Here is a 15,697-nt window from a genome sequence, read left to right as displayed (position 1 = left end):
GGGACAGTCCTTAGAGTCCAGACTCGTGTACGAAGCTCACCCCAAACTCTTGGGGCACAAGATAATCCTTCAGTTCTTTTACTGCACTTAATTCTCATTTTCTTAACAGCTCATCATTTGTTGCCATGCATTGAGATATGTCACACAATAGTCTTGTTCTCCCATACCGACCATATCCTCTTGCTCTCCTTCTATTCGAGTTAGTCTTTAAGCTGACTAAGGCCAGTTAACATTGAAGCCACCATGATCTACACTGTGCTTGAATTTCCCATCTCGGTGCTGGTTAATTCAACAGATAGGCACAAATTCTTGTTGAATAATGTGAGTCTCATTTGCTACTGTTCCTATAAGGGGCATCTTAACTGTACCGGGCTAAGGACCCCCGGGGCCTGGGAACAGTTTGCACAGAACCAGAGTTACTCAGAAAACCAGATGCTCCCCAGACAGGTCCCAGCCTAGACCTCAGCCTAGCCAGAAGTGAGTTCTGGCACCTGAGGAAGGTTAGGAGACCTGGTGAAGGAAAAGGATTGAAATGTGGCCAGAGAAGGAGTAATTACAAACCATTTTAAGCATATAGGACTTTATCCTCTAAGTATAAAGCTCAACCTCTAGGGCTGCTTTTGTGGGTTGACAAGTGTTTAAAAGCTGACCCTTTTTCCTATGTCACATCCAAGGACTCCTCAAAGATCCCTCAGCTTCAGGAATCTCCTTACCTGCTAATGTTCCCTCTGCAAGCCCCAGTTTTCAGAATTCTGCAAAGAGTTCCTCATAGCTGGGACTGCTTTTGTAGTCCTAGGCAAAGTCCCTTTAAGACGGCTCATGGCTGGCTTTCCTTCTCTACATTTGGTCTGCAAGAAATACACAGATGTCTTTGCCTGCACATATTCTAGTGCAGGCATTTTCTCACCAGCTTTCTCTCCTTGCCCACCATGGACACATTCTGCAAGCCACACAGTTCTTCACCTTGAATGTTCTCCCGTCTGGGTCACAGACCAGTTCCTCAAGTTCATGCAAACTGCAGTGGACAAATGTCAAGTGCCGAGGCCAGTAGTCCCTCCAAAGCTCTTTTCACAAGGTTTGAGGTGAGGAATAAAATTTATCTGGCAATAGGCAGAGACACAATCCTCTTTTAGAGCAAGTTTCCAAAGAACGAGAGTGGAAAATGGCTAGGAGCAGACGTAGGCTGTTGACCCACCAGAAGCCATGGTCCTATTATCCCTGTTTTACAGATTAGCAGGTGAGGCCCCAGAGGTGAAGTAACTGGCATAAGGCCATTGAGTTAGCAAGTGGCAATGCCAGGATCAAACCTAGATCCCTCTGACTCTCCAACCTACGCTCATTATTGTCAGTGTGCTCCACATATTAATTATCATTTACATAACACTTAGAAAAGTGAGCCTCAGAAGACAGGTCTGGGATAAGAGAAGCAAAACTCCTGACAGCTCACTCTGGTGTAGAGCATGCTTCCACCCAAGTGGAAAGAAACAATTCTCAGTATAGTGCCTGTAGGTGAAGTAATTAAAGTTGCTGGGTTTCCCCGTGGGGCTGATGCTTGTCCAGGTGTATATATTACTGTGTTTTGTTAACAGATTGTCTACAGGCAGTCTTGCTTACTTTCGGTTTTTCTTATATCCCCATTACATTTAAATGCATTTGTGGTGTGTCTACTTCTGACTCAAAAAAGAAAAATGTCCCCTTCTCTTAGCCTCTTAAAGAAAAGGAAAAATGAGAATGACTTGAGAAGGTGGGTCAGCATAGAGAAGAGAGAAATGGAGGATTCATTTTGGGACATTCCAACCAAATGGGATTTTTAATATAGTCTTTAGGCCACCTGTAGAGATGTAGAGAATACAGACATTAAGACTCCCTAAAGCAGCACTGACAACAGAATTATATTGCCAGTCAAATATGTACTTTTACATTTTTTAGTAGTCACATTAAAAAAGTAAAAAACAGATGAAGGTAATTTTAATAATACATTTGTTTTAACCCAATGTAGCCAAAATATTGTCATTTCCACATGTGATCATTTTTTAATGTGTTAATGAGACATTTTGCATTCTTCATGATAAGTCTTAGAAATCTTGTGTGCATTTTACACTTAAGGCACATCTCATTTCATTTATTTATTTTTAGTAATCTCTACACCCAATGTGGGGCTCAAACTCACAAGCCTGAGATCAAGAGTTGCATACTCCGACTGAGCCAGCCAGGCGCCTCAAGAACATCTCATTTCAGACCAGCCCAGTTCACGTGTTCGATAGTCACACGTTGCTAGTGACTACTATATTGGTCAGCCCTGCTCTAAAGGGACATTTCAGTACTAGTGAACCTATAACATATACGATCTCTATAAGATCAGTGAGGAGGCAGGTGAGTTTCCAAATTAGAAGACCAAAAAGTAGTAAAAGACATAAAACAGGAGGAAGGTGAAGAAGAAAGAAAGTAAAGACAACGTGGGAAAACAATGGATACCCCAAAAGCACTTAGTTGCTAGAGAAACGGAAGCGTCAGGAGGGGCAAGGACATAGAAAAAAGAAGTCTGGGGACAGAAAAATCAAAGGATGAGATAAGACAGTTTTGAATTTCAAAGCTGAGCCCGTGGCTTCATTCACCCACAAATTGTTGCCGCTGATTTACAAAAAGAAGGCCTACTGGTTGATTTCTGGAGTGGGGGCAGTGACACACACACTTAGGTCACTGATGATCAGGGTCACATACTCAGGTTTTCAGCACCAGAATCATATTATCTTATTTTGTTAACTTACTCAGAGCTGTTTAAAGCTCCACAAGACTTCGATAAATACTGAACAAATTCAAGAAAGAGTTCAGTAGAAAAGCAGAATGCTAATTTATTGATACACAGGAATAGGCCTTTCCGTAACTAACATAGGTATATTCTCTTATTCAGATCATCCCTTTGCTAGGAGGTTTTTGTTTGGTTTTGTTTTGTTTTGTTAGTAATCTCACACCCTAAGGGGAGCTCGAACCCACAACCCTGAGATTAAAAGTCACATGCTCCACCAACTGAGTCAGCCAGTCCCTTGTTAGCTTTGAAGTTTGTTGTAAAACTGAAATAGTAAGTAGAAGTTTATCTGGTGAGCATAAAATTAAAGCAAAGAATTGGATAATCTCCAAGGATTGTTTACTCCGACCGACCCATAGTGGAAGTCACCTTCTTTGTGACAGAAGTAGGACTAAAGCCACACCTCGGCCTATTGGTCCCTTTGGTGGCTATATAGACAAGTTGTTACTGTCCAATACATTTACTATGTATTATACCAGAGGTTCCTGGTAGTCCACAAATGTGTCTTTTAGGTTTCTTTGTTTTGTTTTGGGCTTACACAGTCACTTCTGGACTCTAGAAAATCTGGCCACACTGGGTCCACATTCTCCAATGACATCAGTCTATTAGAGCTGAGATGGACCTACCCCTCTGAGTGTGGCCTATTATCACAGACCATCTGACCAGCTCCGCTCAGAGGACTGGTTCACCTGGCTGACTCCAATGCCTCAGGAGAGGGAGATTCCTATTATATGAAGACCTGCTAACCAGGCCTGGCTTCAGATTTTCCTGTTCAGAGAGAGAGCAGGTAGGAGATTGATTCATGTTCAGTTACATGATTATCAGATTACTGCTTTCTTATTGTTAACTAGTTAAGAATCCAATCTCCATCATTTGTTAGTTACAAATTATAACTCATCTGTTAGGATGGGTTACATCTGATGAAAGTTGATCTTACACTCTTGTATTTATTAATTATGAAATATTTCAGTTTTGAGAGGAATATTTCTTTTCCCAGTTCTAGGAACATCCTTTTATACTTCCTTATATACCTGCTACCGTCACACAGCAAGAAAGCATAAAAAATACATTGGATGGCAGTATCTGGATATTACATAAAATATACTGACAGATTTAAACGATAAACTAAATGTAACAGGATCAAATTTTACATAAGAATAAGCTCTTTCCCTCCATCTGCTGGATACATCAATGACAGTTCGGTATCTACTGTTGGCTAAATCTAAAGTTTAAATTCTAAGCAATAAAAAAATAAATGCTGCCAACTCTTTGGTCTCAGTAGCACTTGGGGAATAGCAGTACACAAATCAATTATGTGATTCCTTTATATAATAGCCGTTTTTATTAGTATTTTTAAACGATTGCCCAACATTCTCACCACTGCACCTCTTCTCTGAGCTGTTAACAAATGGTACAATTTACCAATTTCATTTTCATTTTCCTTCCTTTCTTCTGCTCCCCCTCTGGCAGAGTTGCTGTCAGTCAGCCAAAATGGTCAGCAAGAGAATGGAAGAAAAGAGAAGCAGAATTCCTGCTAAGTCTTCAAACAGGAAAACCAGGGCTGGACTAATCTTGAACTGACCACAAAGGACTTGATAAAGGCAGTAGCTCAGGCCTCTCCTGCTGCCTCCCCCACTCTGTCTTCAACTCATCTTCCTCTCTGCTCTCAGCCCTACCCAGCCAGTCTATTCCAGAGCAGGCTGCTCACAGCCTCTCCAGCCTCCATTTACTGCTGCTCAAAGCAGACTCCTTTGTCTCAAGATGCCCCAACTTGAACTTAATGTCTTCCTTGCTGTCACTGCACCCCCAGCTGGCCCCTATTTCCTGCTGGCAGGACAGGACCAGGTGGCTGAGGTTCCAGGGGTCAGGAGAGAAGGGAGAATACCTCTCCATAGCTGTGGCGCATGGAGCTGCAGAGTGAATATAAAAATTATGTCTCAGAGAGAATGTTGCAAACGGAGATGGAGAAGTGTGTCAAATAAGCAAGGGAGCCTGGAGGAGTTGGGAGCCGTCTGTCCAGGTCAAATGGGAAGTGCTTCTGATAATTGTGGAAGACCATGGCATTTGGGGACTCTTTGTGCATATGCATGCCAGAGCAAATAGAGGGCAGACATCTCCCAACTTTTCAGTAGAGAATCATATCTCTGTCCACATTTCAGGCCTATTGATTCTTTCTCGCCCAAATATTTCCGATTCATCCAGTCTTCAGTAATCCCTCAGCTACAGCTGTAGTGCTGGCCCTCAACATTTCTTACCTTGGATTATCCTTATCCCCCAGCTCATCTCCCTGCCCCAGTTACTTCTCTTTTTGGAATCCAATGCACAAGGTTTTCAGATTAATTTTTCAAAAATCTTCATAGCACCACACCATCCCTTGCTGAAAACTCTGCTAAATTCCTACTACTTTGTGTTTTGTTTTTTTTTTTTTAAGTTGTATATAAATAATCTCTACACCCAACATGGGGCTTCAACTCATGACCCTGAGATCAAGAGTTGCATGCTCCACTGACTGAGCCAGCCAGGCACCCCTGGACTCAGTGTTTTGTTTCTAATGAACAGAACAAAAGTGGTGGGAAGTCATTTCTGAGATTAGGTTACAAAGAGACTGTAACTTCCATCTTCCTCACCCCTCTCCATCCCACCCCAGCCCACTCCCCTACAGCCCCAGTCCCACCCAAATCCTTGCTCTGGGGAAGTAAGCTGCCATGCAGCAAGTAGCCCTATGGAGAGGCCCTGTGGTAAGAAACTGATGTCTCAGGGCAATAGCCAGCCTCACAGGAGACCCATCATCAGCCACATGAGTGGACTTCGAAGTGAGTCCTCCCCCATTTGAGTCTTGAGATGACTGCAGTCTGGCCACACCTTGATTGTGGCCTCCTGACTGAGCCAGAGGATCTTGCCATGCCACACCTGGATTGCCAGCCCACAGAAACTATGAGATAATAAATGTTTATCTATTTTTTTTTCTTATTAAGTAAGTTCTATACCCAATGTGGGGCTTGAACTCACAACCCCAATATCAGGAGTCACATGTTCTACCGACCGAGCCAGACTTGTGCCCCTGTTTATGATTTTAAGTGCAAAGTTTTGGAATACTTTGTTACACAGCAATAGATAATGAATATAGGTGACTTTTATAAAGTCAAATATTTTATATAAGAAAACATGCTAAGTTGGGGCACCTGGCTGACTCAGTTGGTGGAATATGCGACTCTTGGTCTCGGGATTGTAGTTCGAGCCCCATGTTGGGTGTAGAGATTACTTAAAAATAAAATCTTTTCTTTCAAAGATTTATTTATTTATTTGAGAGAGAGAGAGAGAGAGCAGAGGGAGAGGGAGAGACAGTCACAAGCTGACTCCGCACTGAGCTTGGAGCCTGATGCAGGGTTCGATCCCACAACCCTGAGATCACAACCTGAGCCAAAACCAAGAGTCGGACACTTAACAAACTATCACTCAGGCACCTGTAATAATAAAATCTTTTTTAAAAAAGAAAGAAAACATCCTAAGTTGAAAATTAGATGTTATAGGTCAAAAGCTTGGAAAAGTCTGAAGTGAAGATACAAACTTGAGATTCATGCCCACTTAGGGAGAAAGTGTGAGGTAAAGGAGGAGAAATTGTTGAAAAGTCTTGAAAATCTCCATAATTGATTGAACAAGTAGAGCTGGATGAGTTTGCAAAGGAGATAGAAAAGGAACAGCTGGAGAGGTGGGAAAAAAGCCAGGAGAAAGTTGAATCGTGTAAGTCAGTACAAGAGTGTTTCAAAGAAGCAGGGAACGATCAAGTAAGAGAAATACTGAAACACTGGTTTTAGTATGAGTAAGTCATAACTCCAGCAAAAGCTGCTGGTTATGGTTGGACTACAAGCCAGAATTGTACGGCCTGAGGTTGGCAGATACAGAAATGAAGACAGAAAATAGAGTTCTCTACAGAATTTGACTTATGAAGGTGAAGAGATCAGGTAGTAGTTGGAAGTGGACTATGATTGTTTTGTTTTTTAATGAGAATGGGAAAGATTCAGTTGAGAGAAAAGGTTTGAATATACAAGAAAGAAAGAAGAAATAATGATGGTGTAAGATTCCTGGAAGGCAGGGGGGGATACTCCTTAGATGGAAGGTGGGACAGCACTGGTATTAGAGCAGGAGAAAAGAACCCACAGGATAGGTGCAGAGGTTAAGGGAGTTCCTGTGTGAGAGTTCTTATTTTCTCCCTAACATGGTATAAGGTCATCTGCTCAGAGAAGAAAAAAAAAAGAAAGAAGATTGGAGGCTTGAGGAAAGGAGGAAGGTTTCCATAGTCACCGTGGAAAATGGGAAAATGAGAGACAGAGACCCGCAGTAAGTTTTTTTGTGTAGTATGAGGACCTGTTTGAAGTCAATGACCTCAAATTTACAGTGAAACCAATCTGCCCCCACTGGGTAATGCTCAGCTGCTTAGATGCCGGCACAGCAAAACAACTAGCTGGGTTCATCCAGGTTTAGAGCTGAGACAAATGGAGGCAACAGAGGGACAGGGAAGTCTAGGCGAGTAGAGATGAGAGTAGAGAAATGTAGGGCACAGAAGGAAGTATAGAAATACTACTCATGGGGCGCCTGGGTGGCTCTGTCAGTTAAGCATCAGCCTTCAGCTCAGGTCATGATCTCACGGTCCCGGGATTGAGCCCCACGTCGGGCTCCCTGCTCAGTGGGGAGTCTGCTTCTCCCTCTGCTCCTGTGCTCCCCCCTCCCCGCTCTTGCTCTCTCTCAAATAAATAAAAAATTTTTAAAAAATCTATCATGAAATCTGTGCTGGATAGAAAGGGCTAGGTTGATAGATTGGGAGATGGAGGACAGGCAATGCCAATGATGCTAAAGAAGATTTGGTATGAGAGCGGTTGAATAGTCACTTGGAAGAAGGGCTGGTTACAGTCAAGCAGCGGAGTGGCTGAGTTAGTAGTCATCTTGGAGGAGTAGCATTACAGGTGGTGACAATACCTGGGGAGTTTGTAAGGAAGGAAATGGCTGAAATGGAGAGGAAATCACTGAAGATGAATAGAAGATGAGCACCTATGTGGCCATGATGGATAGGCTACCCACCTGGGTGTCATCCAGGCTGATCAAGCCTTGGGTGTAGGGGGCAAGCAACTGGTTTGTCCTGTGAGGCAGTGGGATTTTCGCTCATGTCAATGTACATAATGAATGGGAGGATTCCCAGTAGATGAAGCAACAGTAGGGGGTAGGGGCAGAATATCTAAATGGAAGGAGTACAAAGAAGCAGGGTTTTATTTTTTTTAAAAAAGATTTTATTTATTGATTTGACAGAGAGAGAGTGAGAGAGCACAAGCAGGGGGAGCAGCAAAGGGAGAGGGAGAAGCAGGCTCCCCACTGAGCAGGGAGCCCCTACTCGGAACTCCATCCCAGGACCCTGGGGATCATGACCTGAGCTGAAGTCAGACGCTCCACCGACTGAGCCACCCAGGTGCCCCAAAGAAACAGGGTTTTAAAGAAGAGAGTGGAAATACACTGTGAGGGAATGAGAAAGACACTGGTACAGACTCTGCTTATTCTCTGACTGATATCTTTATCCCTTTTCTTCCTTACTAACAAAATCCTGATTTTGTTCCTGGGTGCAGTACACCAACTAAATCCTCCTAGATCCATTCCCTCGCATTAAGGTCATGTGGCACACTTCTACTCAATGAGACATAAACTTAATTTTCTTAGGGAATTTGAGAATGTTTCTGCTTTCCTGATGAAAGCATCACCCCTTCTTGCCTGGAATTCAGACATGATGGCTGGGCTGCAGCGGCCATACTGGGACGAAGCAGTTAGAAATATTAGAAAAAGGCAAAGATAATCACAGAGATGTAAGTCCTCCTTTTGACTGGCCACCAAGCCAATACCAGCAGCCATCTACATCTATGTAGATCTACTTCATTAAACCAGTGTTAGCTGACTTTTCTATTATTTGTAATTAATTATATTCCCCATAGAAATATCAATTCACCTTGTTGTTCTGAAATACAAGGGCTATGAGAAAACAGTTACCACAAGAGAGGGCTGCAAAAGAAATCACGCCCTCGGGGAAGAGGCCAGCTTCCGGCAAGATAGGAGGCAGGGGATATGGCAGTGCTTTGAAGACACTTTGCAGGTAGGGCAACTTGCTAGTTGTGGAGAAAGGATTTGAGGGCCAGAGGAGGATGGAAGGGAATGAGAAGGAGAGGAGAGGTGGAAGGCTGGGACAGAAGGATGCACAGAGATTCAGGAGAATGATTGTGGAAGTAGATCAAATGCCCACACGAGCCCACGGAGACAGAGGTTAGGCTTTGGACCTTGACCAGTGCAAACATAAGTGAGACACATGATGGATTTGAGCTCCAAGTCTCCTTGACTGTAGAAACCTATGTCACCTTCCGGGAGGGATTACCAGGTTGTGTGTGGGACCATCAGCTATCCACATCCTGAGTTAGCAAGACAAGAGAAATGTCATCCTTTTAGCCTCTCTAGAGAATCAACATGCAGGTTCAAAGCTGCATAATGAAACCTGGCAATTTCTCTGGATTCCCTCCAAATATCCCCAGGGGCAGAAATAGAAGCAGCCCTAGGGAGAAGGAGGGACTGCAGGCCCCAGCGCCTGCTAGGGCAGGGTGAGGGAGGCATTTTGCCCTCTCCTCTGGTAATTGGCCCACAAGGGTTGTTATCTCCCTCAGGAGGCTTGTGTTCCCCCTCCCTGAGCCCTCCTAGTCCCAAAGCAGAATGACAGCGTGTGCCTGGTAGATCATCCATGTTGCCATAGCAACAGGCTTGCCCCTGGAGCCGTGGGTTCATGGCTAAATGATCAAGTCTCTCTTAAAGGTTGCTGATGTGGGTTTGACGGGGATGCAGGCCATGGGGACATGAAGGCTTGGAGCCAAGAATATTCAGAATAGGAATTTTACTCCAAATGGTCAAAAGCCTAAAGAATCCATGAATGAATACAAGCTAAATCCAACAGAGAGTCAGGAGTTAAAACAGAAGGAGAACTCAGTCATCACGTCTAAGGGACATGCCTGTGATCCATTTGTGGGGAGAAGGGGTTGGTGATGGGAGTAAAGGAAGAAGTCAGAGCAAAAGGGGCGGGAGTGTCTGTGATTCCTTTTCATTGGCAGCTGGCTACAGGATGCGGTGGCTAAGCTGCATTCATAGTCAGGGACTCTGTGCGGACCCTGGCTGCCCCCAACCCTACTCAGCCGTGGATAGCTTGCCTTTCAGCCTCTGCGGATTATACCCCCATTCTTGTTCTGTGGCACAGAGTCTGTCACATCGTAGGATCTTTTTTTTTTTTTAAAGATTTTATTTATTTATTTGAGAGAGAGAGAGCACAAGCAGGGGAAACAGCAGAAGGAAAGGAAGAAGCAGGCTCCCCGCCAAGCAGGGAGCCCGATGCGGGGCTCAATCCCAGGACCCTGGGATCATGACCTGAGCCGAAGGCAGACACGTAACTGACTGAGCCACCCAGGGGCCCCCACATAGTAGGATCTTGATCAATATTCAGTGAATGAACCTTCATTGACAACCTTTGCAGCCCTTGCCTACACTCCAGGTTATTGGACTCTTCTATGGGTGCCTGCCATTGGCATGGTCCTGCTTCTTCCAGGATGGAGTCTCTTAAAAGCAACATCTTCCACCCACTTGTCCCTGAGAATAACTGTGATCAGAGATTCCTGCTGTTATCCACCTGGGTAGATCTTTAGACACTAGTACCAGCCTGAACTAGGACAAGGTTTCAAATGTCCCGTTAGCCACGGTGGTGGCAGCTTTTGTATCCTCTCCTTGGTGTTGGCAGCATCAGTCCCCTGGCCCAGTCCTGCTCCATCTGAGCCCACTTCCTTCTCTTTGTCAACCAAGAGGACTTGTCACCCTTCACAGTCAAGGTCTGAGGAGTCTAGGAGAGTTGTAGCAATATTGCAGATGGCTTTGAAGCTCTCCGGCTGCAAGAGTCTCCGAGTACAACTCAGGATTATAATAATATCATTCTATTCTGATTCACAATTGAAGAATGTAAAGTCTCTCTCTTAATACGCTATCCAGAATTATGCATGTGCACACACACATACACCCCTTTAATTATATATTTATTAAATTAGGGTGGTTTTTTTCATCTCTCCCATTGGAATGTAAGCTTCGTGAGGTCGGGGACTATCCATTTTGTTTGCTACCTAAACAGTAGGTGTCCACTAACTATTCAGTGGATGAATAAATTACTTCTGACTGATCTCAGAGCAGGCCCACTGTGCAGCTAGGAACCCAACCAGTTCATCTGCTGCTTTGTGGAATGCCCATTTTCCCCTTACCTGGTCTATCTTCCCACGGGCACATGTACAGTCATCGCCTCCGAGGTTCACCACCCCTACCGAGGCTCCTTTGTTATCAAAGCCCCCAGTGTCGTCTCCCGCCCATATCTGCCAAAACCACACCGCACCAAGGCTGCTCAGCTGGGTCCAAGCCCGCACTACTCCTGACCTTGATAACATGCCAGTATGAACACGCCTGCCTGGGTTCCCCACTGAAGAGGAGGTGATCTCTTTCCCCACCTTTTATGTGACCTACATCCCCAAACAAGGCTGCCTTGAACTTTCAGATATTTTTTGTAAAAATAATTCTTTTTTTTTTAAAGATTTTATTTATTTCAGATAGAGCGAGCATGGGTGGGGGGAAGGGCAGAGGGGGAGAGAGAGAGAAGCAGGCTTCCCGCCGAGCAGGGAGCCCGACGCGGGGCTCGATCCCAGGACCCGGGGATCATGACCTGAGCCGAAGGCAGATGCTTAGTCGACTGAGCCACCCAGGCGCCCCTAAAAATAATTCTTTTTAGTCCTTGCAGTAAGCTTCCTTGCCTAGGAATCTGGCATAAGCCCACCTCGGTGACAGGTATGGTACTGGGCCCACACACTGGTATCAGACCAAGCTGCATTCATTATCTTTTCTCCCTTTTCTCGACTGAACTCCCTCAATTTCTCTTCTTACAGTCCCTAGGAAGGTTTATGCCACCACTAGTTCCCTTAGCATGACCTGACATGTGTGAATTCTCCTGTGGGCCCAGACAGAGAAGCAGCTGGAATGGACACAACACAAGGAATTTGGATTTTATCCTGTGAATTATGAGGAGCAAGTGAGCCTTCAAATTCAGAGATTATCTTGAAGAAGCAGTTAGGGATAGGTATTTATTGTCCATGTGTGGAACGAGGCAAGGAGGAAGACGCTGGGATACCTTTAGTCATTGTAATTTACTCCCCAAAGGTCCTGACTGAAAAGAATTCCACTCTCCTCTTGCATCTCTGTGGGAGTCAGTGGTTCTCTCCCAATATTTCTGGCTTTCTGGGCACACAGTAGGATATCCATTCATGGCCCTCTGTGGAAAGGTGGTATCATATGACCAGCTGTAGCCAAGGCATTGTGGTGAGAAGTGGTAAGTGTCACTTACATAGCATGTGAGACCCTTCAGGGCTCTCTTCCCTGCTGGTGTGCTGAGTGAATGTGGGAGGGAACCACATGACTGAGAGGACACAGCGGTGCAGATAGTGGATGCGATCCCATGGGTGTCATTGCTGTAACTATCCCCCACACCTGGCAACCTCGAGATGGTGGCCGCGCTGTGGGCCTGGACCCTGAGAGGGCTCGAGGAGCACAGCGCTCACCACTCCCCTGTTGAGGCTCCAAATGTAGCTTTAAGTCACTGAGGTTTGGGGTAGGTGCCAGAGCCTGGCCTCGCCCGATGGATATACCTCCCCTCCTTTCTACTCTGTTTTTCTTAACAATAACTTCCAGGAGGCTCTGAAACCTTCCTCCCTGGCCAGGAGCCTGGTGGGGCTCCAGAGCCAGGAAAAATTCTGAAACAAATCTGAGGGGGAACATTCCAAATCAGGTGTAGTCTTGTGGTTACATCCTCACCAGTGTAACCCCTGGAGGCTGTACTCATGCAACTATCCATTTCAACAGTCCTGGTTTCCTATAAAGCACAAAATACCTCTAGAAACATCTTGGTGTTGTAGGGAAGGGGACACCAGCCTTCTCTCTCCTCACCAGCTTATTAGATCCTCTTGCAGGGAAGGTATCAACAATCTGATCAGTGGGTCCGTGCACTTGTGGCCTGTCCTACTCTCTCTTATTCTCTGTCTTAGCCTTTTTCTTCTTAGGCTCCCAGCACTTGGATTTAGAGGTACATGGTGAGGAGATGGAAAGCCCCATTTAGAGGTGGGTGAGGGATGGGATGGATGGGGGATGAGCATTAAAGAGGGCACTTGTTGTGATGAGCACTGGATGTTGTATGTAAGTGATGAATCGCTGAATTCTACTCCACAAACCAATATTGCACTGTATGTTAACTAACTAAAATTTAAATTTAAAAAAATAGATTTAGGCCACTGGCTTTTTACCTGAACTCATTTTGATGTTGTCAGCAAGTATGGCAATTTCTGTGAAACTGGTACTTAGTTAAAACTGGAGCTGTGCTGCCCAGATTTCCCTTCACTGCGTACTTTTGAGTCTACACGGACCTAAAGAGACATTTTGTGCGTGATTCGGATGGCAGAGGTGAAGCGGTCAGAATATCCTCTTCATTCTTTGCACTTTCGGCAGGTCAGTGAGCTGCGGGTTTTGTTGGGGAGGTTTTTGGGCTCACCTTGCTGGTGTAGTGAGGCAGCCAGGCCCACAGCAACTCCAGCTGCTCCCAGATCCTCCTTCAGTTTCTCTGACTCCTGAGCCAGGTGCTTGTTTAGCTCTGCGATCGGCCCCATCATCAAAGCTTGCAGGCAGTGGGTTCTGGGTCCAGCTCATCCTTGTGGTTTTCAGCTCACAGTCACAGCATGGAGGAGAGGGATAATTAGCAAGCAAGCCAGGCATTCCTGGGTTCTCTTACTATAACCTTATCCAAATTTATTTGGTATCCGTTATACCTCAATAAAAATAGAAATATGGAAGTCCTTAACATGGCTGAAATATCTGGTGGTAACTCAGTACCCACAGGATATATAAGGTCCAAAGCACCATGTTAACACTTAAGGAAATAAGGGTAGTAAAGAGCACAGAGGCTAATCGAAGAGCTGAGAAGACTGTCTCCTTGCACATGTGATTCATCCCTCATTTATTAAATACTTAATATGTGTTAGGAAGTCTGCTATTACATGAGATAATAAAATTAGCTGACATTGAGGATTTATTGTATATTATGCAGTTTTCTAAAGGCAAAGCACTTGGAACGATGCTTGGTTCAAGCACTCAAAACGTTATTATAGTGCTTTATATGTAATACCATGTTTAACCCTCCCAGTGACCTTGCGAGGTGGTGATTGTAGTGGATGCTGTGGGTACGCCCATCCCTTTTACCAGGTGGGCACACCTACCTCCCAGCTGCTGTGCATTTGGGTTGCTAAAGGTTTATAGCTCTCCCTTTTCTCCAGAGAAAAGCCTTCTGTCCAACAGGGGCCACCCTGGGAGATTACACCGCATATGAACCATAGGTGACTTTCAGTAGACAATGACTAGGGAACATGTATTAGGACTTAGTTGGACAGTTAGGTAGTCACAGTCAGGGTCCCCAACAAGAAATATGGAGTCAGGATAGCTAAAATAAACCAGCACTGACATCCTGTTTTGAGCCTAGGCAGGACCGCACTAGCATTATGCTCTGCCCCTTTTGCAGAAATGACTTCTGCAGAACATCCTAAAATAAGGCAATTAACCACAAAGCATTTGTCAATATCATGGGTAAGGGGCAGTTAAGACATAAGCCCCCAGATGTCAGCAAAAAAGACCATCAGCACATTGAAATTAGCCTAATAGGTAGACAGATACATGACCAAAGCTCTGATTGGCACCACTCAGCACACCCTGATTGCTTAAGATAGTTCCGCAAAAGAGCTCATAAAAACCCCTAAACTTAGAAACTCCAGGGGGCAACCCTTTCGGGTCCCCCTCCCTCTCCAGGAGCCTTATGCTATTGCTCAATAAACTTTGCTTTGCTGCCCACTACCCTTCATGTCGTCTGCCTTTTCATTCTTCGAAGCAGTGTGACCAAGAACCACGGGCACTAAAGGCAGAGAATTCCTGCAACACATGGAGCATAAAAAGTTAGCTCCTTGTCTTAAGGTGGGGCTAACTTTGTGGTCCAATTCACGAGCTTCCTTTGAATCAGATTGTAGCTAGACTCCGGCTGAGACCACATCCTGACTTAGTACTGCCCCATCCCACTTCCCTCCCTTCTCGTCTCCTGAGAGTACTCCCTCAATAAATCACATGCCCCCCCAAACCCGTTCTCCAGTTATGCTGCAAGGGAACCTGACCAGAAGGGTACTGACAATATCTCCATTTACAATGAAGAAACAGAGGCAAGGGAGGCCAAGGAACTTTCTCTGGAACATTCCAGATCTCACAGTAAGCTGTGTTAAGTAGCATTTGAATCCGAGTAGTCTTTGCCTATGTAATTTGTCACTGCCCTTCATTTATAAAGAACTTGTTATGTGCCAATAAATGTTCCGTCTCAACAAACATTAGTTCTTGCCCTTTGCTCAGATGCTCAGAAATGAGAGTCAATCATACAGGATCCTTGTACTTCCAGAAGCTTATAAGCTCTTGGAAGAGACAGTCACCAGTAGAAAGCAGTGGTTATAGGCATAAACACACACCCACACACATGCACACCCATACACACAGATCTACACACACATACGCACATACATACACATGTACCTGGGCCACACCTGCACACACATACACACATACACACATACCCGTGCCACGCCCTTCACTGAAATTCCCTACAGCTGCTAAAAAAAAGTCATAGACTCTATGTTCTAAAAACATATAGTTTAAATGGAAAAAGGAATTTAAAAACCCTAACATGCTAAATATTTTAACCGTATACATGTATTTCTTTTT

The sequence above is a fragment of the Leptonychotes weddellii genome, chromosome 1 (genome assembly GCF_054177405.1).
Source record: "Leptonychotes weddellii isolate Sample4059 chromosome 1, ASM5417740v2, whole genome shotgun sequence".
In the NCBI taxonomy this organism is placed as follows: Eukaryota; Metazoa; Chordata; class Mammalia; order Carnivora; family Phocidae; genus Leptonychotes; species Leptonychotes weddellii.
The sequence above is the reverse complement of the archived record's forward strand: the minus strand, read 5'-3'. Positions refer to the sequence as shown.